The following is a 20,662-nucleotide window of genomic DNA, read 5'->3' as shown; positions in this document are numbered from 1 at the left end:
GCGTTCCTCCCGGATCCAAGACCGCCCTCCTGCCTCCCAACCTGTCAAGGCACCGAGCCGGACCCCTAGGGAGAGGCGCCGGCCAGCGCGCTCAGGCCTTTGCTCTCTTGGCCCGAGACGCACTCAGCGGCGCAGGCGCCGCTACCTGGCCTCTAACTCCGACAGACGCCGGCGCGAGCGCAAACACACACCCACACCCACCCACCCACCCACCCACCCACACACACACACAAAGACACACAGCCCACCCGGCCCCGGCCCCTGGCCCCACGGCTCCACACACGAGAGGTCCGTTCCCCACCCCGTCCGCCGGGACACACACTACGCGCGAGAAAACCATCCGCCAAACGGACTCTGGCTCGGGGCTGGGAGTAGCTGAAGGCGAGGTCCCTCGCCTGCCTGCACCTGCCACAGATGGCCCCGGCTCTTTGGGGTTCGGGCGCTGGCCGGGCTGGGTCCGGCTCCTGGCTGCCTCTGGGGACACGGGCAGGCTGTGGCGGCGGCCCTGGACGAGGGACAAAGCACGGGATGAGCCCAGTCCGCCTCCGTGCCTTCCTCTGCCCGGACGTCCGCGCCGCGCCCCAGGGGCTGGCTCTCCCCGTGCCTGGAGCCTGTCTTGCAGACCGCCCGCCTCCTGCTCCCACGGAGCCGACGCTCACGCTCACGCTCACGCTCACGCTCACTACTGGCGGGAACCGGCAACGGAGGCGGCCGGCGCCGCTGGGGAAGCCCTCTGTGGACCACGTCCGTGGGTGCATGGGTGGTTCAGTGGTAGAATTCTCGCCTGCCACGCGGGAGGCCCGGGTTCGATTCCCGGCCCATGCAACGCGCCATCCCCTTTTGGCCCCGCAGCGCCAACTGCGCGCTACGCTTCCTCTCTCCCACCTTCAGAGCACCTGGCCAAAGCCACCTCTGCTCCTCTCTGGGGGCCCGCCCACGCCCCATCCCGTCCCCGCCCCTGCCGCACATTCCCTTCCTCCTCCCTGGCTCGCTCGCCCTGGGGACAAAACTCCGCCCGCCCGGGAGCCAAGGGCCCATCCGTGCCCGCCCACACACCTGCCTTGCCCTTCTTCTCTTTAACGACGCTCGCCTCGCTCCAGTCTCCCGATTCACCGCGAGGAACGCATCCACGCACCAACTCGCGCTGCCACCCACACGCTCCTCCCCTTCCCTCGGCACCGCCTCGCACCGCCGCCCCTCCCGCCAGCCCCCCCCCCCACCCGACACACACACACACACACACACACACACACACACACACACGCTGTGGCTCACTCTACCCACACTCCAGAAATCCTCCCCTTTGGCACAACCGGCAGAAACCAAGCTGCCACGCCTAGGTGCGCTATACATCCCATCGTCCGGGAGGGTCGCTCACAGACTCCAGGTGGCACCGGCACCCGCACCCGCAAGACCCCGGCGTGCCCAACGTCATGGCCACGCAGGCCCTTGATTCTCTGCGTCCCGCTTCGCCGCCGCGCTACCGTGCCAACGCGGCTTCCTCTTCCACCGCTAGAGCCACCCACGGCACCAAAGTCCACCACCGTCCTCCATCCCTCTCCCACCCCGACCTCCACCCCTCCACCCCTCCACACACACCCACACGCACACACACACGCAAAAGCAAGGACTCCGAGGAAACTTCCCGTGGGCACGGGAAGCACCCGGAGACCCACGCCGCCGCGGCTCCTCCGCACCGCTGCAGGGGGCTTGTGCGGTTGAAGCGAGTGTGCCCCAGCAGGTGTGCGCGGCGCACCGGCTGACCGCTTGGCCTCGAGAGGGGACACCTCTGATCACAGAGCAAATCCCCGGCGGACAGGGGTGTCCAAGTTGGGGCGGGAAGGAGACTGAGGTGTGCGATGGACCTTGGGAGGCATCCACAGAAGAGGACGGATTCAGACAGGGGTGGACAGAGGGACGGACGGCGCCTATCATGGCGAGGCGCAGGGCGAGGCGGGATGGGAAACTGAAAAGTGCAACTGTGAAAAGTGTGCGTGAGTGGGAGGGGTGGTGGAGGACGCCGCTCATCGGGGGTGTGGGGTGGGGTGCGGAGGTGGCGAAAGGGACCACTGGGTAACACGCTGGCCCCTTTGCCAAAGGATGGAAGGGACCGACGTGTCCTGCAATTGGAATGACAAGTTGGCGACAAGTGCGCCCAGTCCCCCGGGGTGCCTCGACCGCCACCCACCTGCCTGGCTGCTGGGTTGTCTTCCCCCGTGGCTCCCACGGCACCTCCCCGCTGTCTCACCACCAGTGCCCCGGGGGGGCGGGGGGGGGGGGTCCGGGCCGTGCCCGGATGCCTCTTCCCTCCTCCACCTCCCGGGCACGGCGGTCGGACTCTGCGCTCGCATCGGCGCCCAAGACCGGCGTGCCCCTGGGGTCCGCTCTCCGTCCCCGGGGAGAGACGCAGCCAGCCAGGTCGTGGCGCTCCCGCCCCGCGTGGGGCAGGGAAGCCGCCCGAGAGGTCGCAGGCCCGAGGGGGGCTCGGCCAGGTGACGGGACTCGGGGCTGCGCGTGGCTCACCTGAACCACGCGCCCAGCACCGCCACAGCGGGCACCTCAGGAGGGAGGACAGGATGGCTCGTCAGCCTGGCCAGCTAGGAGCGCCACCGGAGGGGGCGGTGGGGGTCCGAGCACACTCGGGGGGCAGGGGCGCCTGCGCACACTGGTGGTCGCGGCCGGGGACAGAGGCCGCCCCGGCCACTCGCGTCTCGGGCTGTGGAAGCGAAGGTGACAGGCGAGCGCGTGCGCGGGCGGGAGGGGGGGGGGGGCGAGGGGAGAGGCGATGCCAAGGGCCTCCGGTGGGCCAGCCAGGCCAAAAGGCTCGGACCCGCCGAGGTGGCAGGGCGAGGCTGGGGCTGCCCGTCGGGGCGTGGCAGGTGGCCTTGTGTGCACCCCTCCATCGTGGCGGCGGCGCCCGCGACGAGCTAGCCAGCTCTGGCCTGGCGTGCTGGCGTGGGCTAAAAGGGGGTGGTGCGGGTGCACTGGGGACGGGACGGTGGGTGGCTCGGCTCGGCCGGCCGGGAGGGGAGGCCCCGGAGGGCCAGAGGAAGAAGAAAGGCTTCCCTGACCGGGAATCGAACCCGGGCCGCGGCGGTGAGAGCGCCGAATCCTAACCACTAGACCACCAGGGAGCGACAGGCTGCGCGCCTGGCCTGCGCCCCCTGGACCCAGCGCCTCCATTCCACCCACGCGGCTCCGCTTGGGCCCCGAGGCCCCTGCCTCTGCACGTCCAGCCGCCCGCGGGCCCCACGCAGTCCACCCGGCCCGCTGGCGGCACCCGCAAAACGCTGCGCGCCGGCCGCCCTCGCACCCGCACGCCGCCTGGGGCCACGTGCCCAGCGCCCAGCGCCCAGCGCCCAGTGGGCCGGCACGCCGTCCCCCACTGCCAGCGCCCGGCGGGCCTGGCCAGGAGGGCCCCGGAGCGGCGCAAAAGGTCGGGCGGCTGCGTTGGCCGGGAATCGAACCCGGGTCAACTGCTTGGAAGGCAGCTATGCTCACCACTATACCACCAACGCTGCACGGCCCGGGCCGGCCCGACGCGGCCGGCCCAGGGTGCGCTCCGTCGCCTTCTCGCCTTGGCGCTCTCTCGCCGCTGCCGCCGCCGCCGCCGCCCGGCGCAGCCCTGCCCCGACGTCCCGCCCGGCCGCAGCTCTGCCCGGCCACCACGGGCTCCGGCCACCACGGGCTCCGGCCGCCCGGCGCCCCAGCCTCGCTCCTCCGACTCAGCTGCGCCGGCCGGTCGCCGGGCACGCCCGCCCGCCCGGCACGCCCACCTGCCCGCCCTTCGCCCCGCGCCCGGCGCCCGGCTCCCGGCGCCCACCGCCGCCCGCCTCTGGAGGGCGCTCTGGCCGCCTGGCCGCTCTCGGGCCCTCGGAGGCCGGCTGGGGAGCCCCGCCACGTCCCCGGCCCGGCGTCTTCCGCGTCCTCCGCGGCCCGCAGCTAGCGGCCCGGCCCGGCCCGGCCCAGCCCGGCGCCGGAAGGAGCAGAGGGGGCGGGCGCCAGGCCACACCACCTCCCGCATCCAGACGGGACCGGACCCATCTGCCTCCCACCCGAGCGACACCCACGGCGGCTGCGCGGCTGGGCGGCACGTCGCCGAGGAGCTCGCTGTGGCTGCCGCGGGGACCACACGAGGCCCCGGCTGCGCGGCGGCGACCCAGCGTCCGGCCTCGAGCCACGCAAAGCGCTGGGGCCGGTGGACGGTGGGCAGGCCGGGCACGCGCCGCCGGCCGGACGACGGACGGCCGAGAAGAAGCGCCCCTGCCCCTCGGGAGCAAGAGGTGGGACCCAGAGCTGCGCAGGCCACCAAAAAGGGCGTCTTGCCTCCCCGTCGGGGAATCGAACCCCGGTCTCCCGCGTGACAGGCGGGGATACTCACCACTATACTAACGAGGACGGCGGCGGCCGGCCACCCGGGCGCCCGACCCCTCTCCGGCTGCCTCCCCACGCCTGCCCCTGCCTGCCCTCGACGCCCTGCCCCGCACAGGCGCTCGGCACGGGCCACGCCCCACCCGACCCCAGCCCCGCTTCGGCCCCCTCTCCCGCACGGCAGCCCCCGGCCCCGACTCGGAGTCCGCCCGGACCCGGGGCCCACACACGGACCCGGACGGCGCTCAGTAGTCCCAACGAGCGCTGCCTCTCTCTCGTCTGCCAGGCGGGCATCGCGCCGGGAGAAAAGGCCCCAGACGGCAAGCGGGGCTGCGAGGGCGAAGAAGGCGGGGTGGGGAGCAGGGCAAGGGGCGCCGACGCTGGACGGGGCCTGCAGGGAGCTGGGGGTGCGGGTGCGACAGCGACGGGAGCCGCGCTGGCGGCGGCGGCGGCGGCGGCGGCGGCGGCGGCGGGGAGGCGGCTGGCCGTGCTCCTCCGGGGCCGCCGCGCGTGTCTCGCCCCTTGCGCACCCACACAGCCGCCAGCCGGGCGCCATGACGGCCAAGGACACCAGCGTTAGCGCCGCGTCCCAGCCAGGCCAGCGGCGACGCGCCCACACCCGCCGTCAGGATGGCCGAGCGGTCTAAGGCGCTGCGTTCAGGTCGCAGTCTCCCCTGGAGGCGTGGGTTCGAATCCCACTCCTGACACGCCCACCTTTTGGCCCACCCCACACAGCAGCCACGCCACCCGGGCCTGGACCACACCCTCTCGCGCGGCCGCGGCCCGCCTCGCACCCGAGCACACGCTGCCCGGGACCAGACCGAGCTCCAGCCCCTCCACCCTCGCCGCCTCGGGCTCTGAGCGCGCGCGCGCACTCCCCGGCGACTCGAGCGCCTTTCCCACACCCGCAGGCTTCGCTGACTTCGCACCTGCTGCTTTCTGGAGGCTCTTTGGTCCTCCTTCTCGTCTATTCCCGCCTCTGCCCTCCTCACCCCGGCACTCGCGAACCAGCCCAGGCTGCAAAGCTCCCCGCGCTTCCCGCTCCCACTTGTGGCCGCTGGACAGCGCCTGGCTCTTCCAGCCAGCCGTCCGCTTCCGCCGCCACCGGGAACACGCACCCACCCCACCGTCACCCCGTGCTTTTCCCCCGGCCCTAGTCCATCCTCTCCACACCCTCCCGAGGCGGCCCACACGATTCTCCACCTAGGGGCCCTCCCCTGGCCACACCTACCTGCCTGCCTGTCTGCCCCCCGGGAGCCATACAGCCCAGCCGTCTGCTGGCCAGCCGGCGGCGCGGACCCCTCCCTTCTGTGGGCCTGGCTCACGAGTCCGAGCCGGGAAGGTGGCTGCAGGGAGCAGTGAGCGGAAGCCCTAGACCCCCCAGGCCATCCAGCCGGGCGCCACTGCGCATCTCCTGGCTCGGGGAGGCCGCCGGCCGGCCACTCCGCCCCAGCGTTCCTCCCGGATCCAAGACCGCCCTCCTGCCTCCCAACCTGTCAAGGCACCGAGCCGGACCCCTAGGGAGAGGCGCCGGCCAGCGCGCTCAGGCCTTTGCTCTCTTGGCCCGAGACGCACTCAGCGGCGCAGGCGCCGCTACCTGGCCTCTAACTCCGACAGACGCCGGCGCGAGCGCAAACACACACCCACACCCACCCACCCACACACCCACCCACCCACACACACACACACAAAGACACACAGCCCACCCGGCCCCGGCCCCTGGCCCCACGGCTCCACACACGAGAGGTCCGTTCCCCACCCCGTCCGCCGGGACACACACTACGCGCGAGAAAACCATCCGCCAAACGGACTCTGGCTCGGGGCTGGGAGTAGCTGAAGGCGAGGTCCCTCGCCTGCCTGCACCTGCCACAGATGGCCCCGGCTCTTTGGGGTTCGGGCGCTGGCCGGGCTGGGTCCGGCTCCTGGCTGCCTCTGGGGACACGGGCAGGCTGTGGCGGCGGCCCTGGACGAGGGACAAAGCACGGGATGAGCCCAGTCCGCCTCCGTGCCTTCCTCTGCCCGGACGTCCGCGCCGCGCCCCAGGGGCTGGCTCTCCCCGTGCCTGGAGCCTGTCTTGCAGACCGCCCGCCTCCTGCTCCCACGGAGCCGACGCTCACGCTCACGCTCACGCTCACGCTCACTACTGGCGGGAACCGGCAACGGAGGCGGCCGGCGCCGCTGGGGAAGCCCTCTGTGGACCACGTCCGTGGGTGCATGGGTGGTTCAGTGGTAGAATTCTCGCCTGCCACGCGGGAGGCCCGGGTTCGATTCCCGGCCCATGCAACGCGCCATCCCCTTTTGGCCCCGCAGCGCCAACTGCGCGCTACGCTTCCTCTCTCCCACCTTCAGAGCACCTGGCCAAAGCCACCTCTGCTCCTCTCTGGGGGCCCGCCCACGCCCCATCCCGTCCCCGCCCCTGCCGCACATTCCCTTCCTCCTCCCTGGCTCGCTCGCCCTGGGGACAAAACTCCGCCCGCCCGGGAGCCAAGGGCCCATCCGTGCCCGCCCACACACCTGCCTTGCCCTTCTTCTCTTTAACGACGCTCGCCTCGCTCCAGTCTCCCGATTCACCGCGAGGAACGCATCCACGCACCAACTCGCGCTGCCACCCACACGCTCCTCCCCTTCCCTCGGCACCGCCTCGCACCGCCGCCCCTCCCGCCAGCCCCCCCCCCACCCGACACACACACACACACACACACACACACACACACACACACACGCTGTGGCTCACTCTACCCACACTCCAGAAATCCTCCCCTTTGGCACAACCGGCAGAAACCAAGCTGCCACGCCTAGGTGCGCTATACATCCCATCGTCCGGGAGGGTCGCTCACAGACTCCAGGTGGCACCGGCACCCGCACCCGCAAGACCCCGGCGTGCCCAACGTCATGGCCACGCAGGCCCTTGATTCTCTGCGTCCCGCTTCGCCGCCGCGCTACCGTGCCAACGCGGCTTCCTCTTCCACCGCTAGAGCCACCCACGGCACCAAAGTCCACCACCGTCCTCCATCCCTCTCCCACCCCGACCTCCACCCCTCCACCCCTCCACACACACCCACACGCACACACACACGCAAAAGCAAGGACTCCGAGGAAACTTCCCGTGGGCACGGGAAGCACCCGGAGACCCACGCCGCCGCGGCTCCTCCGCACCGCTGCAGGGGGCTTGTGCGGTTGAAGCGAGTGTGCCCCAGCAGGTGTGCGCGGCGCACCGGCTGACCGCTTGGCCTCGAGAGGGGACACCTCTGATCACAGAGCAAATCCCCGGCGGACAGGGGTGTCCAAGTTGGGGCGGGAAGGAGACTGAGGTGTGCGATGGACCTTGGGAGGCATCCACAGAAGAGGACGGATTCAGACAGGGGTGGACAGAGGGACGGACGGCGCCTATCATGGCGAGGCGCAGGGCGAGGCGGGATGGGAAACTGAAAAGTGCAACTGTGAAAAGTGTGCGTGAGTGGGAGGGGTGGTGGAGGACGCCGCTCATCGGGGGTGTGGGGTGGGGTGCGGAGGTGGCGAAAGGGACCACTGGGTAACACGCTGGCCCCTTTGCCAAAGGATGGAAGGGACCGACGTGTCCTGCAATTGGAATGACAAGTTGGCGACAAGTGCGCCCAGTCCCCCGGGGTGCCTCGACCGCCACCCACCTGCCTGGCTGCTGGGTTGTCTTCCCCCGTGGCTCCCACGGCACCTCCCCGCTGTCTCACCACCAGTGCCCCGGGGGGGCGGGGGGGGGGGGTCCGGGCCGTGCCCGGATGCCTCTTCCCTCCTCCACCTCCCGGGCACGGCGGTCGGACTCTGCGCTCGCATCGGCGCCCAAGACCGGCGTGCCCCTGGGGTCCGCTCTCCGTCCCCGGGGAGAGACGCAGCCAGCCAGGTCGTGGCGCTCCCGCCCCGCGTGGGGCAGGGAAGCCGCCCGAGAGGTCGCAGGCCCGAGGGGGGCTCGGCCAGGTGACGGGACTCGGGGCTGCGCGTGGCTCACCTGAACCACGCGCCCAGCACCGCCACAGCGGGCACCTCAGGAGGGAGGACAGGATGGCTCGTCAGCCTGGCCAGCTAGGAGCGCCACCGGAGGGGGCGGTGGGGGTCCGAGCACACTCGGGGGGCAGGGGCGCCTGCGCACACTGGTGGTCGCGGCCGGGGACAGAGGCCGCCCCGGCCACTCGCGTCTCGGGCTGTGGAAGCGAAGGTGACAGGCGAGCGCGTGCGCGGGCGGGAGGGGGGGGGGGGCGAGGGGAGAGGCGATGCCAAGGGCCTCCGGTGGGCCAGCCAGGCCAAAAGGCTCGGACCCGCCGAGGTGGCAGGGCGAGGCTGGGGCTGCCCGTCGGGGCGTGGCAGGTGGCCTTGTGTGCACCCCTCCATCGTGGCGGCGGCGCCCGCGACGAGCTAGCCAGCTCTGGCCTGGCGTGCTGGCGTGGGCTAAAAGGGGGTGGTGCGGGTGCACTGGGGACGGGACGGTGGGTGGCTCGGCTCGGCCGGCCGGGAGGGGAGGCCCCGGAGGGCCAGAGGAAGAAGAAAGGCTTCCCTGACCGGGAATCGAACCCGGGCCGCGGCGGTGAGAGCGCCGAATCCTAACCACTAGACCACCAGGGAGCGACAGGCTGCGCGCCTGGCCTGCGCCCCCTGGACCCAGCGCCTCCATTCCACCCACGCGGCTCCGCTTGGGCCCCGAGGCCCCTGCCTCTGCACGTCCAGCCGCCCGCGGGCCCCACGCAGTCCACCCGGCCCGCTGGCGGCACCCGCAAAACGCTGCGCGCCGGCCGCCCTCGCACCCGCACGCCGCCTGGGGCCACGTGCCCAGCGCCCAGCGCCCAGCGCCCAGTGGGCCGGCACGCCGTCCCCCACTGCCAGCGCCCGGCGGGCCTGGCCAGGAGGGCCCCGGAGCGGCGCAAAAGGTCGGGCGGCTGCGTTGGCCGGGAATCGAACCCGGGTCAACTGCTTGGAAGGCAGCTATGCTCACCACTATACCACCAACGCTGCACGGCCCGGGCCGGCCCGACGCGGCCGGCCCAGGGTGCGCTCCGTCGCCTTCTCGCCTTGGCGCTCTCTCGCCGCTGCCGCCGCCGCCGCCGCCCGGCGCAGCCCTGCCCCGACGTCCCGCCCGGCCGCAGCTCTGCCCGGCCACCACGGGCTCCGGCCACCACGGGCTCCGGCCGCCCGGCGCCCCAGCCTCGCTCCTCCGACTCAGCTGCGCCGGCCGGTCGCCGGGCACGCCCGCCCGCCCGGCACGCCCACCTGCCCGCCCTTCGCCCCGCGCCCGGCGCCCGGCTCCCGGCGCCCACCGCCGCCCGCCTCTGGAGGGCGCTCTGGCCGCCTGGCCGCTCTCGGGCCCTCGGAGGCCGGCTGGGGAGCCCCGCCACGTCCCCGGCCCGGCGTCTTCCGCGTCCTCCGCGGCCCGCAGCTAGCGGCCCGGCCGGCCCGGCCCAGCCCGGCGCCGGAAGGAGCAGAGGGGGCGGGCGCCAGGCCACACCACCTCCCGCATCCAGACGGGACCGGACCCATCTGCCTCCCACCCGAGCGACACCCACGGCGGCTGCGCGGCTGGGCGGCACGTCGCCGAGGAGCTCGCTGTGGCTGCCGCGGGGACCACACGAGGCCCCGGCTGCGCGGCGGCGACCCAGCGTCCGGCCTCGAGCCACGCAAAGCGCTGGGGCCGGTGGACGGTGGGCAGGCCGGGCACGCGCCGCCGGCCGGACGACGGACGGCCGAGAAGAAGCGCCCCTGCCCCTCGGGAGCAAGAGGTGGGACCCAGAGCTGCGCAGGCCACCAAAAAGGGCGTCTTGCCTCCCCGTCGGGGAATCGAACCCCGGTCTCCCGCGTGACAGGCGGGGATACTCACCACTATACTAACGAGGACGGCGGCGGCCGGCCACCCGGGCGCCCGACCCCTCTCCGGCTGCCTCCCCACGCCTGCCCCTGCCTGCCCTCGACGCCCTGCCCCGCACAGGCGCTCGGCACGGGCCACGCCCCACCCGACCCCAGCCCCGCTTCGGCCCCCTCTCCCGCACGGCAGCCCCCGGCCCCGACTCGGAGTCCGCCCGGACCCGGGGCCCACACACGGACCCGGACGGCGCTCAGTAGTCCCAACGAGCGCTGCCTCTCTCTCGTCTGCCAGGCGGGCATCGCGCCGGGAGAAAAGGCCCCAGACGGCAAGCGGGGCTGCGAGGGCGAAGAAGGCGGGGTGGGGAGCAGGGCAAGGGGCGCCGACGCTGGACGGGGCCTGCAGGGAGCTGGGGGTGCGGGTGCGACAGCGACGGGAGCCGCGCTGGCGGCGGCGGCGGCGGCGGCGGCGGCGGCGGCGGGGAGGCGGCTGGCCGTGCTCCTCCGGGGCCGCCGCGCGTGTCTCGCCCCTTGCGCACCCACACAGCCGCCAGCCGGGCGCCATGACGGCCAAGGACACCAGCGTTAGCGCCGCGTCCCAGCCAGGCCAGCGGCGACGCGCCCACACCCGCCGTCAGGATGGCCGAGCGGTCTAAGGCGCTGCGTTCAGGTCGCAGTCTCCCCTGGAGGCGTGGGTTCGAATCCCACTCCTGACACGCCCACCTTTTGGCCCACCCCACACAGCAGCCACGCCACCCGGGCCTGGACCACACCCTCTCGCGCGGCCGCGGCCCGCCTCGCACCCGAGCACACGCTGCCCGGGACCAGACCGAGCTCCAGCCCCTCCACCCTCGCCGCCTCGGGCTCTGAGCGCGCGCGCGCACTCCCCGGCGACTCGAGCGCCTTTCCCACACCCGCAGGCTTCGCTGACTTCGCACCTGCTGCTTTCTGGAGGCTCTTTGGTCCTCCTTCTCGTCTATTCCCGCCTCTGCCCTCCTCACCCCGGCACTCGCGAACCAGCCCAGGCTGCAAAGCTCCCCGCGCTTCCCGCTCCCACTTGTGGCCGCTGGACAGCGCCTGGCTCTTCCAGCCAGCCGTCCGCTTCCGCCGCCACCGGGAACACGCACCCACCCCACCGTCACCCCGTGCTTTTCCCCCGGCCCTAGTCCATCCTCTCCACACCCTCCCGAGGCGGCCCACACGATTCTCCACCTAGGGGCCCTCCCCTGGCCACACCTACCTGCCTGCCTGTCTGCCCCCCGGGAGCCATACAGCCCAGCCGTCTGCTGGCCAGCCGGCGGCGCGGACCCCTCCCTTCTGTGGGCCTGGCTCACGAGTCCGAGCCGGGAAGGTGGCTGCAGGGAGCAGTGAGCGGAAGCCCTAGACCCCCCAGGCCATCCAGCCGGGCGCCACTGCGCATCTCCTGGCTCGGGGAGGCCGCCGGCCGGCCACTCCGCCCCAGCGTTCCTCCCGGATCCAAGACCGCCCTCCTGCCTCCCAACCTGTCAAGGCACCGAGCCGGACCCCTAGGGAGAGGCGCCGGCCAGCGCGCTCAGGCCTTTGCTCTCTTGGCCCGAGACGCACTCAGCGGCGCAGGCGCCGCTACCTGGCCTCTAACTCCGACAGACGCCGGCGCGAGCGCAAACACACACCCACACCCACCCACCCACACACCCACCCACCCACACACACACACACAAAGACACACAGCCCACCCGGCCCCGGCCCCTGGCCCCACGGCTCCACACACGAGAGGTCCGTTCCCCACCCCGTCCGCCGGGACACACACTACGCGCGAGAAAACCATCCGCCAAACGGACTCTGGCTCGGGGCTGGGAGTAGCTGAAGGCGAGGTCCCTCGCCTGCCTGCACCTGCCACAGATGGCCCCGGCTCTTTGGGGTTCGGGCGCTGGCCGGGCTGGGTCCGGCTCCTGGCTGCCTCTGGGGACACGGGCAGGCTGTGGCGGCGGCCCTGGACGAGGGACAAAGCACGGGATGAGCCCAGTCCGCCTCCGTGCCTTCCTCTGCCCGGACGTCCGCGCCGCGCCCCAGGGGCTGGCTCTCCCCGTGCCTGGAGCCTGTCTTGCAGACCGCCCGCCTCCTGCTCCCACGGAGCCGACGCTCACGCTCACGCTCACGCTCACGCTCACTACTGGCGGGAACCGGCAACGGAGGCGGCCGGCGCCGCTGGGGAAGCCCTCTGTGGACCACGTCCGTGGGTGCATGGGTGGTTCAGTGGTAGAATTCTCGCCTGCCACGCGGGAGGCCCGGGTTCGATTCCCGGCCCATGCAACGCGCCATCCCCTTTTGGCCCCGCAGCGCCAACTGCGCGCTACGCTTCCTCTCTCCCACCTTCAGAGCACCTGGCCAAAGCCACCTCTGCTCCTCTCTGGGGGCCCGCCCACGCCCCATCCCGTCCCCGCCCCTGCCGCACATTCCCTTCCTCCTCCCTGGCTCGCTCGCCCTGGGGACAAAACTCCGCCCGCCCGGGAGCCAAGGGCCCATCCGTGCCCGCCCACACACCTGCCTTGCCCTTCTTCTCTTTAACGACGCTCGCCTCGCTCCAGTCTCCCGATTCACCGCGAGGAACGCATCCACGCACCAACTCGCGCTGCCACCCACACGCTCCTCCCCTTCCCTCGGCACCGCCTCGCACCGCCGCCCCTCCCGCCAGCCCCCCCCCCACCCGACACACACACACACACACACACACACACACACACACACACACGCTGTGGCTCACTCTACCCACACTCCAGAAATCCTCCCCTTTGGCACAACCGGCAGAAACCAAGCTGCCACGCCTAGGTGCGCTATACATCCCATCGTCCGGGAGGGTCGCTCACAGACTCCAGGTGGCACCGGCACCCGCACCCGCAAGACCCCGGCGTGCCCAACGTCATGGCCACGCAGGCCCTTGATTCTCTGCGTCCCGCTTCGCCGCCGCGCTACCGTGCCAACGCGGCTTCCTCTTCCACCGCTAGAGCCACCCACGGCACCAAAGTCCACCACCGTCCTCCATCCCTCTCCCACCCCGACCTCCACCCCTCCACCCCTCCACACACACCCACACGCACACACACACGCAAAAGCAAGGACTCCGAGGAAACTTCCCGTGGGCACGGGAAGCACCCGGAGACCCACGCCGCCGCGGCTCCTCCGCACCGCTGCAGGGGGCTTGTGCGGTTGAAGCGAGTGTGCCCCAGCAGGTGTGCGCGGCGCACCGGCTGACCGCTTGGCCTCGAGAGGGGACACCTCTGATCACAGAGCAAATCCCCGGCGGACAGGGGTGTCCAAGTTGGGGCGGGAAGGAGACTGAGGTGTGCGATGGACCTTGGGAGGCATCCACAGAAGAGGACGGATTCAGACAGGGGTGGACAGAGGGACGGACGGCGCCTATCATGGCGAGGCGCAGGGCGAGGCGGGATGGGAAACTGAAAAGTGCAACTGTGAAAAGTGTGCGTGAGTGGGAGGGGTGGTGGAGGACGCCGCTCATCGGGGGTGTGGGGTGGGGTGCGGAGGTGGCGAAAGGGACCACTGGGTAACACGCTGGCCCCTTTGCCAAAGGATGGAAGGGACCGACGTGTCCTGCAATTGGAATGACAAGTTGGCGACAAGTGCGCCCAGTCCCCCGGGGTGCCTCGACCGCCACCCACCTGCCTGGCTGCTGGGTTGTCTTCCCCCGTGGCTCCCACGGCACCTCCCCGCTGTCTCACCACCAGTGCCCCGGGGGGGCGGGGGGGGGGGGTCCGGGCCGTGCCCGGATGCCTCTTCCCTCCTCCACCTCCCGGGCACGGCGGTCGGACTCTGCGCTCGCATCGGCGCCCAAGACCGGCGTGCCCCTGGGGTCCGCTCTCCGTCCCCGGGGAGAGACGCAGCCAGCCAGGTCGTGGCGCTCCCGCCCCGCGTGGGGCAGGGAAGCCGCCCGAGAGGTCGCAGGCCCGAGGGGGGCTCGGCCAGGTGACGGGACTCGGGGCTGCGCGTGGCTCACCTGAACCACGCGCCCAGCACCGCCACAGCGGGCACCTCAGGAGGGAGGACAGGATGGCTCGTCAGCCTGGCCAGCTAGGAGCGCCACCGGAGGGGGCGGTGGGGGTCCGAGCACACTCGGGGGGCAGGGGCGCCTGCGCACACTGGTGGTCGCGGCCGGGGACAGAGGCCGCCCCGGCCACTCGCGTCTCGGGCTGTGGAAGCGAAGGTGACAGGCGAGCGCGTGCGCGGGCGGGAGGGGGGGGGGGCGAGGGGAGAGGCGATGCCAAGGGCCTCCGGTGGGCCAGCCAGGCCAAAAGGCTCGGACCCGCCGAGGTGGCAGGGCGAGGCTGGGGCTGCCCGTCGGGGCGTGGCAGGTGGCCTTGTGTGCACCCCTCCATCGTGGCGGCGGCGCCCGCGACGAGCTAGCCAGCTCTGGCCTGGCGTGCTGGCGTGGGCTAAAAGGGGGTGGTGCGGGTGCACTGGGGACGGGACGGTGGGTGGCTCGGCTCGGCCGGCCGGGAGGGGAGGCCCCGGAGGGCCAGAGGAAGAAGAAAGGCTTCCCTGACCGGGAATCGAACCCGGGCCGCGGCGGTGAGAGCGCCGAATCCTAACCACTAGACCACCAGGGAGCGACAGGCTGCGCGCCTGGCCTGCGCCCCCTGGACCCAGCGCCTCCATTCCACCCACGCGGCTCCGCTTGGGCCCCGAGGCCCCTGCCTCTGCACGTCCAGCCGCCCGCGGGCCCCACGCAGTCCACCCGGCCCGCTGGCGGCACCCGCAAAACGCTGCGCGCCGGCCGCCCTCGCACCCGCACGCCGCCTGGGGCCACGTGCCCAGCGCCCAGCGCCCAGCGCCCAGTGGGCCGGCACGCCGTCCCCCACTGCCAGCGCCCGGCGGGCCTGGCCAGGAGGGCCCCGGAGCGGCGCAAAAGGTCGGGCGGCTGCGTTGGCCGGGAATCGAACCCGGGTCAACTGCTTGGAAGGCAGCTATGCTCACCACTATACCACCAACGCTGCACGGCCCGGGCCGGCCCGACGCGGCCGGCCCAGGGTGCGCTCCGTCGCCTTCTCGCCTTGGCGCTCTCTCGCCGCTGCCGCCGCCGCCGCCGCCCGGCGCAGCCCTGCCCCGACGTCCCGCCCGGCCGCAGCTCTGCCCGGCCACCACGGGCTCCGGCCACCACGGGCTCCGGCCGCCCGGCGCCCCAGCCTCGCTCCTCCGACTCAGCTGCGCCGGCCGGTCGCCGGGCACGCCCGCCCGCCCGGCACGCCCACCTGCCCGCCCTTCGCCCCGCGCCCGGCGCCCGGCTCCCGGCGCCCACCGCCGCCCGCCTCTGGAGGGCGCTCTGGCCGCCTGGCCGCTCTCGGGCCCTCGGAGGCCGGCTGGGGAGCCCCGCCACGTCCCCGGCCCGGCGTCTTCCGCGTCCTCCGCGGCCCGCAGCTAGCGGCCCGGCCCGGCCCGGCCCAGCCCGGCGCCGGAAGGAGCAGAGGGGGCGGGCGCCAGGCCACACCACCTCCCGCATCCAGACGGGACCGGACCCATCTGCCTCCCACCCGAGCGACACCCACGGCGGCTGCGCGGCTGGGCGGCACGTCGCCGAGGAGCTCGCTGTGGCTGCCGCGGGGACCACACGAGGCCCCGGCTGCGCGGCGGCGACCCAGCGTCCGGCCTCGAGCCACGCAAAGCGCTGGGGCCGGTGGACGGTGGGCAGGCCGGGCACGCGCCGCCGGCCGGACGACGGACGGCCGAGAAGAAGCGCCCCTGCCCCTCGGGAGCAAGAGGTGGGACCCAGAGCTGCGCAGGCCACCAAAAAGGGCGTCTTGCCTCCCCGTCGGGGAATCGAACCCCGGTCTCCCGCGTGACAGGCGGGGATACTCACCACTATACTAACGAGGACGGCGGCGGCCGGCCACCCGGGCGCCCGACCCCTCTCCGGCTGCCTCCCCACGCCTGCCCCTGCCTGCCCTCGACGCCCTGCCCCGCACAGGCGCTCGGCACGGGCCACGCCCCACCCGACCCCAGCCCCGCTTCGGCCCCCTCTCCCGCACGGCAGCCCCCGGCCCCGACTCGGAGTCCGCCCGGACCCGGGGCCCACACACGGACCCGGACGGCGCTCAGTAGTCCCAACGAGCGCTGCCTCTCTCTCGTCTGCCAGGCGGGCATCGCGCCGGGAGAAAAGGCCCCAGACGGCAAGCGGGGCTGCGAGGGCGAAGAAGGCGGGGTGGGGAGCAGGGCAAGGGGCGCCGACGCTGGACGGGGCCTGCAGGGAGCTGGGGGTGCGGGTGCGACAGCGACGGGAGCCGCGCTGGCGGCGGCGGCGGCGGCGGCGGCGGCGGCGGCGGGGAGGCGGCTGGCCGTGCTCCTCCGGGGCCGCCGCGCGTGTCTCGCCCCTTGCGCACCCACACAGCCGCCAGCCGGGCGCCATGACGGCCAAGGACACCAGCGTTAGCGCCGCGTCCCAGCCAGGCCAGCGGCGACGCGCCCACACCCGCCGTCAGGATGGCCGAGCGGTCTAAGGCGCTGCGTTCAGGTCGCAGTCTCCCCTGGAGGCGTGGGTTCGAATCCCACTCCTGACACGCCCACCTTTTGGCCCACCCCACACAGCAGCCACGCCACCCGGGCCTGGACCACACCCTCTCGCGCGGCCGCGGCCCGCCTCGCACCCGAGCACACGCTGCCCGGGACCAGACCGAGCTCCAGCCCCTCCACCCTCGCCGCCTCGGGCTCTGAGCGCGCGCGCGCACTCCCCGGCGACTCGAGCGCCTTTCCCACACCCGCAGGCTTCGCTGACTTCGCACCTGCTGCTTTCTGGAGGCTCTTTGGTCCTCCTTCTCGTCTATTCCCGCCTCTGCCCTCCTCACCCCGGCACTCGCGAACCAGCCCAGGCTGCAAAGCTCCCCGCGCTTCCCGCTCCCACTTGTGGCCGCTGGACAGCGCCTGGCTCTTCCAGCCAGCCGTCCGCTTCCGCCGCCACCGGGAACACGCACCCACCCCACCGTCACCCCGTGCTTTTCCCCCGGCCCTAGTCCATCCTCTCCACACCCTCCCGAGGCGGCCCACACGATTCTCCACCTAGGGGCCCTCCCCTGGCCACACCTACCTGCCTGCCTGTCTGCCCCCCGGGAGCCATACAGCCCAGCCGTCTGCTGGCCAGCCGGCGGCGCGGACCCCTCCCTTCTGTGGGCCTGGCTCACGAGTCCGAGCCGGGAAGGTGGCTGCAGGGAGCAGTGAGCGGAAGCCCTAGACCCCCCAGGCCATCCAGCCGGGCGCCACTGCGCATCTCCTGGCTCGGGGAGGCCGCCGGCCGGCCACTCCGCCCCAGCGTTCCTCCCGGATCCAAGACCGCCCTCCTGCCTCCCAACCTGTCAAGGCACCGAGCCGGACCCCTAGGGAGAGGCGCCGGCCAGCGCGCTCAGGCCTTTGCTCTCTTGGCCCGAGACGCACTCAGCGGCGCAGGCGCCGCTACCTGGCCTCTAACTCCGACAGACGCCGGCGCGAGCGCAAACACACACCCACACCCACCCACCCACCCACCCACCCACCACACACACACACACAAAGACACACAGCCCACCCGGCCCCGGCCCCTGGCCCCACGGCTCCACACACGAGAGGTCCGTTCCCCACCCCGTCCGCCGGGACACACACTACGCGCGAGAAAACCATCCGCCAAACGGACTCTGGCTCGGGGCTGGGAGTAGCTGAAGGCGAGGTCCCTCGCCTGCCTGCACCTGCCACAGATGGCCCCGGCTCTTTGGGGTTCGGGCGCTGGCCGGGCTGGGTCCGGCTCCTGGCTGCCTCTGGGGACACGGGCAGGCTGTGGCGGCGGCCCTGGACGAGGGACAAAGCACGGGATGAGCCCAGTCCGCCTCCGTGCCTTCCTCTGCCCGGACGTCCGCGCCGCGCCCCAGGGGCTGGCTCTCCCCGTGCCTGGAGCCTGTCTTGCAGACCGCCCGCCTCCTGCTCCCACGGAGCCGACGCTCACGCTCACGCTCACGCTCACGCTCACTACTGGCGGGAACCGGCAACGGAGGCGGCCGGCGCCGCTGGGGAAGCCCTCTGTGGACCACGTCCGTGGGTGCATGGGTGGTTCAGTGGTAGAATTCTCGCCTGCCACGCGGGAGGCCCGGGTTCGATTCCCGGCCCATGCAACGCGCCATCCCCTTTTGGCCCCGCAGCGCCAACTGCGCGCTACGCTTCCTCTCTCCCACCTTCAGAGCACCTGGCCAAAGCCACCTCTGCTCCTCTCTGGGGGCCCGCCCACGCCCCATCCCGTCCCCGCCCCTGCCGCACATTCCCTTCCTCCTCCCTGGCTCGCTCGCCCTGGGGACAAAACTCCGCCCGCCCGGGAGCCAAGGGCCCATCCGTGCCCGCCCACACACCTGCCTTGCCCTTCTTCTCTTTAACGACGCTCGCCTCGCTCCAGTCTCCCGATTCACCGCGAGGAACGCATCCACGCACCAACTCGCGCTGCCACCCACACGCTCCTCCCCTTCCCTCGGCACCGCCTCGCACCGCCGCCCCTCCCGCCAGCCCCCCCCCCACCCGACACACACACACACACACACACACACACACACACACACACACGCTGTGGCTCACTCTACCCACACTCCAGAAATCCTCCCCTTTGGCACAACCGGCAGAAACCAAGCTGCCACGCCTAGGTGCGCTATACATCCCATCGTCCGGGAGGGTCGCTCACAGACTCCAGGTGGCACCGGCACCCGCACCCGCAAGACCCCGGCGTGCCCAACGTCATGGCCACGCAGGCCCTTGATTCTCTGCGTCCCGCTTCGCCGCCGCGCTACCGTGCCAACGCGGCTTCCTCTTCCACCGCTAGAGCCACCCACGGCACCAAAGTCCACCACCGTCCTCCATCCCTCTCCCACCCCGACCTCCACCCCTCCACCCCTCCACACACACCCACACGCACACACACACGCAAAAGCAAGGACTCCGAGGAAACTTCCCGTGGGCACGGGAAGCACCCGGAGACCCACGCCGCCGCGGCTCCTCCGCACCGCTGCAGGGGGCTTGTGCGGTTGAAGCGAGTGTGCCCCAGCAGGTGTGCGCGGCGCACCGGCTGACCGCTTGGCCTCGAGAGGGGACACCTCTGATCACAGAGCAAATCCCCGGCGGACAGGGGTGTCCAAGTTGGGGCGGGAAGGAGACTGAGGTGTGCGATGGACCTTGGGAGGCATCCACAGAAGAGGACGGATTCAGACAGGGGTGGACAGAGGGACGGACGGCGCCTATCATGGCGAGGCGCAGGGCGAGGCGGGATGGGAAACTGAAAAGTGCAACTGTGAAAAGTGTGCGTGAGTGGGAGGGGTGGTGGAGGACGCCGCTCATCGGGGGTGTGGGGTGGGGTGCGGAGGTGGCGAAAGGGACCACTGGGTAACACGCTGGCCCCTTTGCCAAAGGATGGAAGGGACCGACGTGTCCTGCAATTGGAATGACAAGTTGGCGACAAGTGCGCCCAGTCCCCCGGGGTGCCTCGACCGCCACCCACCTGCCTGGCTGCTGGGTTGTCTTCCCCCGTGGCTCCCACGGCACCTCCCCGCTGTCTCACCACCAGTGCCCCGGGGGGGCGGGGGGGGGGGGTCCGGGCCGTGCCCGGATGCCTCTTCCCTCCTCCACCTCCCGGGCACGGCGGTCGGACTCTGCGCTCGCATCGGCGCCCAAGACCGGCGTGCCCCTGGGGTCCGCTCTCCGTCCCCGGGGAGAGACGCAGCCAGCCAGGTCGTGGCGCTCCCGCCCCGCGTGGGGCAGGGAAGCCGCCCGAGAGGTCGCAGGCCCGAGGGGGGCTCGGCCAGGTGACGGGACTCGGGGCTGCGCGTGGCTCACCTGAACCACGCGCCCAGCACCGCCACAGCGGGCACCTCAGGAGGGAGGACAGGATGGCTCGTCAGCCTGGCCAGCTAGGAGCGCCACCGGAGGGGGCGGTGGGGGTCCGAGCACACTCGGGGGGCAGGGGCGCCTGCGCACACTGGTGGTCGCGGCCGGGGACAGAGGCCGCCCCGGCCACTCGCGTCTCGGGCTGTGGAAGCGAAGGTGACAGGCGAGCGCGCGCGCGGGCGGGAGGGGGGGGGGGGCGAGGGGAGAGGCGATGCCAAGGGCCTCCGGTGGGCCAGCCAGGCCAAAAGGCTCGGACCCGCCGAGGTGGCAGGGCGAGGCTGGGGCTGCCCGTCGGGGCGTGGCAGGTGGCCTTGTGTGCACCCCTCCATCGTGGCGGCGGCGCCCGCGACGAGCTAGCCAGCTCTGGCCTGGCGTGCTGGCGTGGGCTAAAAGGGGGTGGTGCGGGTGCACTGGGGACGGGACGGTGGGTGGCTCGGCTCGGCCGGCCGGGAGGGGAGGCCCCGGAGGGCCAGAGGAAGAAGAAAGGCTTCCCTGACCGGGAATCGAACCCGGGCCGCGGCGGTGAGAGCGCCGAATCCTAACCACTAGACCACCAGGGAGCGACAGGCTGCGCGCCTGGCCTGCGCCCCCTGGACCCAGC

At 72.7% G+C, this 20,662-nt stretch overlaps 17 non-coding genes across 17 annotated transcripts; 7 read left to right on the top strand and 10 right to left on the bottom strand.

Moving 5' to 3' along the window:
- Positions 1-754: 754 nt before the first annotated feature.
- TRNAG-GCC (transfer RNA glycine (anticodon GCC)) lies at positions 755-825 on the top strand. Its single transcript has one exon. It is a non-coding gene; the product is annotated as a tRNA-Gly (tRNA).
- A 2,237-nt stretch (positions 826-3,062) lies between these two features.
- On the bottom strand, positions 3,063-3,134 carry TRNAE-CUC (transfer RNA glutamic acid (anticodon CUC)). The gene has a single exon. It is a non-coding gene; the product is annotated as a tRNA-Glu (tRNA).
- A 312-nt stretch (positions 3,135-3,446) lies between these two features.
- Positions 3,447-3,518, bottom strand: TRNAG-UCC (transfer RNA glycine (anticodon UCC)). The gene has a single exon. It is a non-coding gene; the product is annotated as a tRNA-Gly (tRNA).
- Positions 3,519-4,326: 808 nt separating this feature from the next.
- Positions 4,327-4,398, bottom strand: TRNAD-GUC (transfer RNA aspartic acid (anticodon GUC)). Its single transcript has one exon. It is a non-coding gene; the product is annotated as a tRNA-Asp (tRNA).
- Positions 4,399-4,995: 597 nt separating this feature from the next.
- On the top strand, positions 4,996-5,078 carry TRNAL-CAG (transfer RNA leucine (anticodon CAG)). Its single transcript has one exon. It is a non-coding gene; the product is annotated as a tRNA-Leu (tRNA).
- A 1,505-nt stretch (positions 5,079-6,583) lies between these two features.
- Positions 6,584-6,654, top strand: TRNAG-GCC (transfer RNA glycine (anticodon GCC)). The gene has a single exon. It is a non-coding gene; the product is annotated as a tRNA-Gly (tRNA).
- Positions 6,655-8,892: 2,238 nt separating this feature from the next.
- On the bottom strand, positions 8,893-8,964 carry TRNAE-CUC (transfer RNA glutamic acid (anticodon CUC)). The gene has a single exon. It is a non-coding gene; the product is annotated as a tRNA-Glu (tRNA).
- A 312-nt stretch (positions 8,965-9,276) lies between these two features.
- On the bottom strand, positions 9,277-9,348 carry TRNAG-UCC (transfer RNA glycine (anticodon UCC)). The gene has a single exon. It is a non-coding gene; the product is annotated as a tRNA-Gly (tRNA).
- Positions 9,349-10,155: 807 nt separating this feature from the next.
- On the bottom strand, positions 10,156-10,227 carry TRNAD-GUC (transfer RNA aspartic acid (anticodon GUC)). Its single transcript has one exon. It is a non-coding gene; the product is annotated as a tRNA-Asp (tRNA).
- A 597-nt stretch (positions 10,228-10,824) lies between these two features.
- TRNAL-CAG (transfer RNA leucine (anticodon CAG)) lies at positions 10,825-10,907 on the top strand. Its single transcript has one exon. It is a non-coding gene; the product is annotated as a tRNA-Leu (tRNA).
- Positions 10,908-12,412: 1,505 nt separating this feature from the next.
- TRNAG-GCC (transfer RNA glycine (anticodon GCC)) lies at positions 12,413-12,483 on the top strand. The gene has a single exon. It is a non-coding gene; the product is annotated as a tRNA-Gly (tRNA).
- A 2,237-nt stretch (positions 12,484-14,720) lies between these two features.
- On the bottom strand, positions 14,721-14,792 carry TRNAE-CUC (transfer RNA glutamic acid (anticodon CUC)). Its single transcript has one exon. It is a non-coding gene; the product is annotated as a tRNA-Glu (tRNA).
- A 312-nt stretch (positions 14,793-15,104) lies between these two features.
- TRNAG-UCC (transfer RNA glycine (anticodon UCC)) lies at positions 15,105-15,176 on the bottom strand. Its single transcript has one exon. It is a non-coding gene; the product is annotated as a tRNA-Gly (tRNA).
- Positions 15,177-15,984: 808 nt separating this feature from the next.
- Positions 15,985-16,056, bottom strand: TRNAD-GUC (transfer RNA aspartic acid (anticodon GUC)). Its single transcript has one exon. It is a non-coding gene; the product is annotated as a tRNA-Asp (tRNA).
- Positions 16,057-16,653: 597 nt separating this feature from the next.
- TRNAL-CAG (transfer RNA leucine (anticodon CAG)) lies at positions 16,654-16,736 on the top strand. The gene has a single exon. It is a non-coding gene; the product is annotated as a tRNA-Leu (tRNA).
- A 1,504-nt stretch (positions 16,737-18,240) lies between these two features.
- Positions 18,241-18,311, top strand: TRNAG-GCC (transfer RNA glycine (anticodon GCC)). Its single transcript has one exon. It is a non-coding gene; the product is annotated as a tRNA-Gly (tRNA).
- A 2,238-nt stretch (positions 18,312-20,549) lies between these two features.
- Positions 20,550-20,621, bottom strand: TRNAE-CUC (transfer RNA glutamic acid (anticodon CUC)). Its single transcript has one exon. It is a non-coding gene; the product is annotated as a tRNA-Glu (tRNA).
- Between the last annotated feature and the right edge of the window lie 41 nt (positions 20,622-20,662).

This window comes from Acinonyx jubatus, unplaced genomic scaffold, assembly GCF_027475565.1.
Source record: "Acinonyx jubatus isolate Ajub_Pintada_27869175 unplaced genomic scaffold, VMU_Ajub_asm_v1.0 scaffold_56, whole genome shotgun sequence".
NCBI classification, from domain to species: Eukaryota; Metazoa; Chordata; class Mammalia; order Carnivora; family Felidae; genus Acinonyx; species Acinonyx jubatus.
The sequence above is the reverse complement of the archived record's forward strand: the minus strand, read 5'-3'. Positions and strand labels throughout refer to the sequence as shown.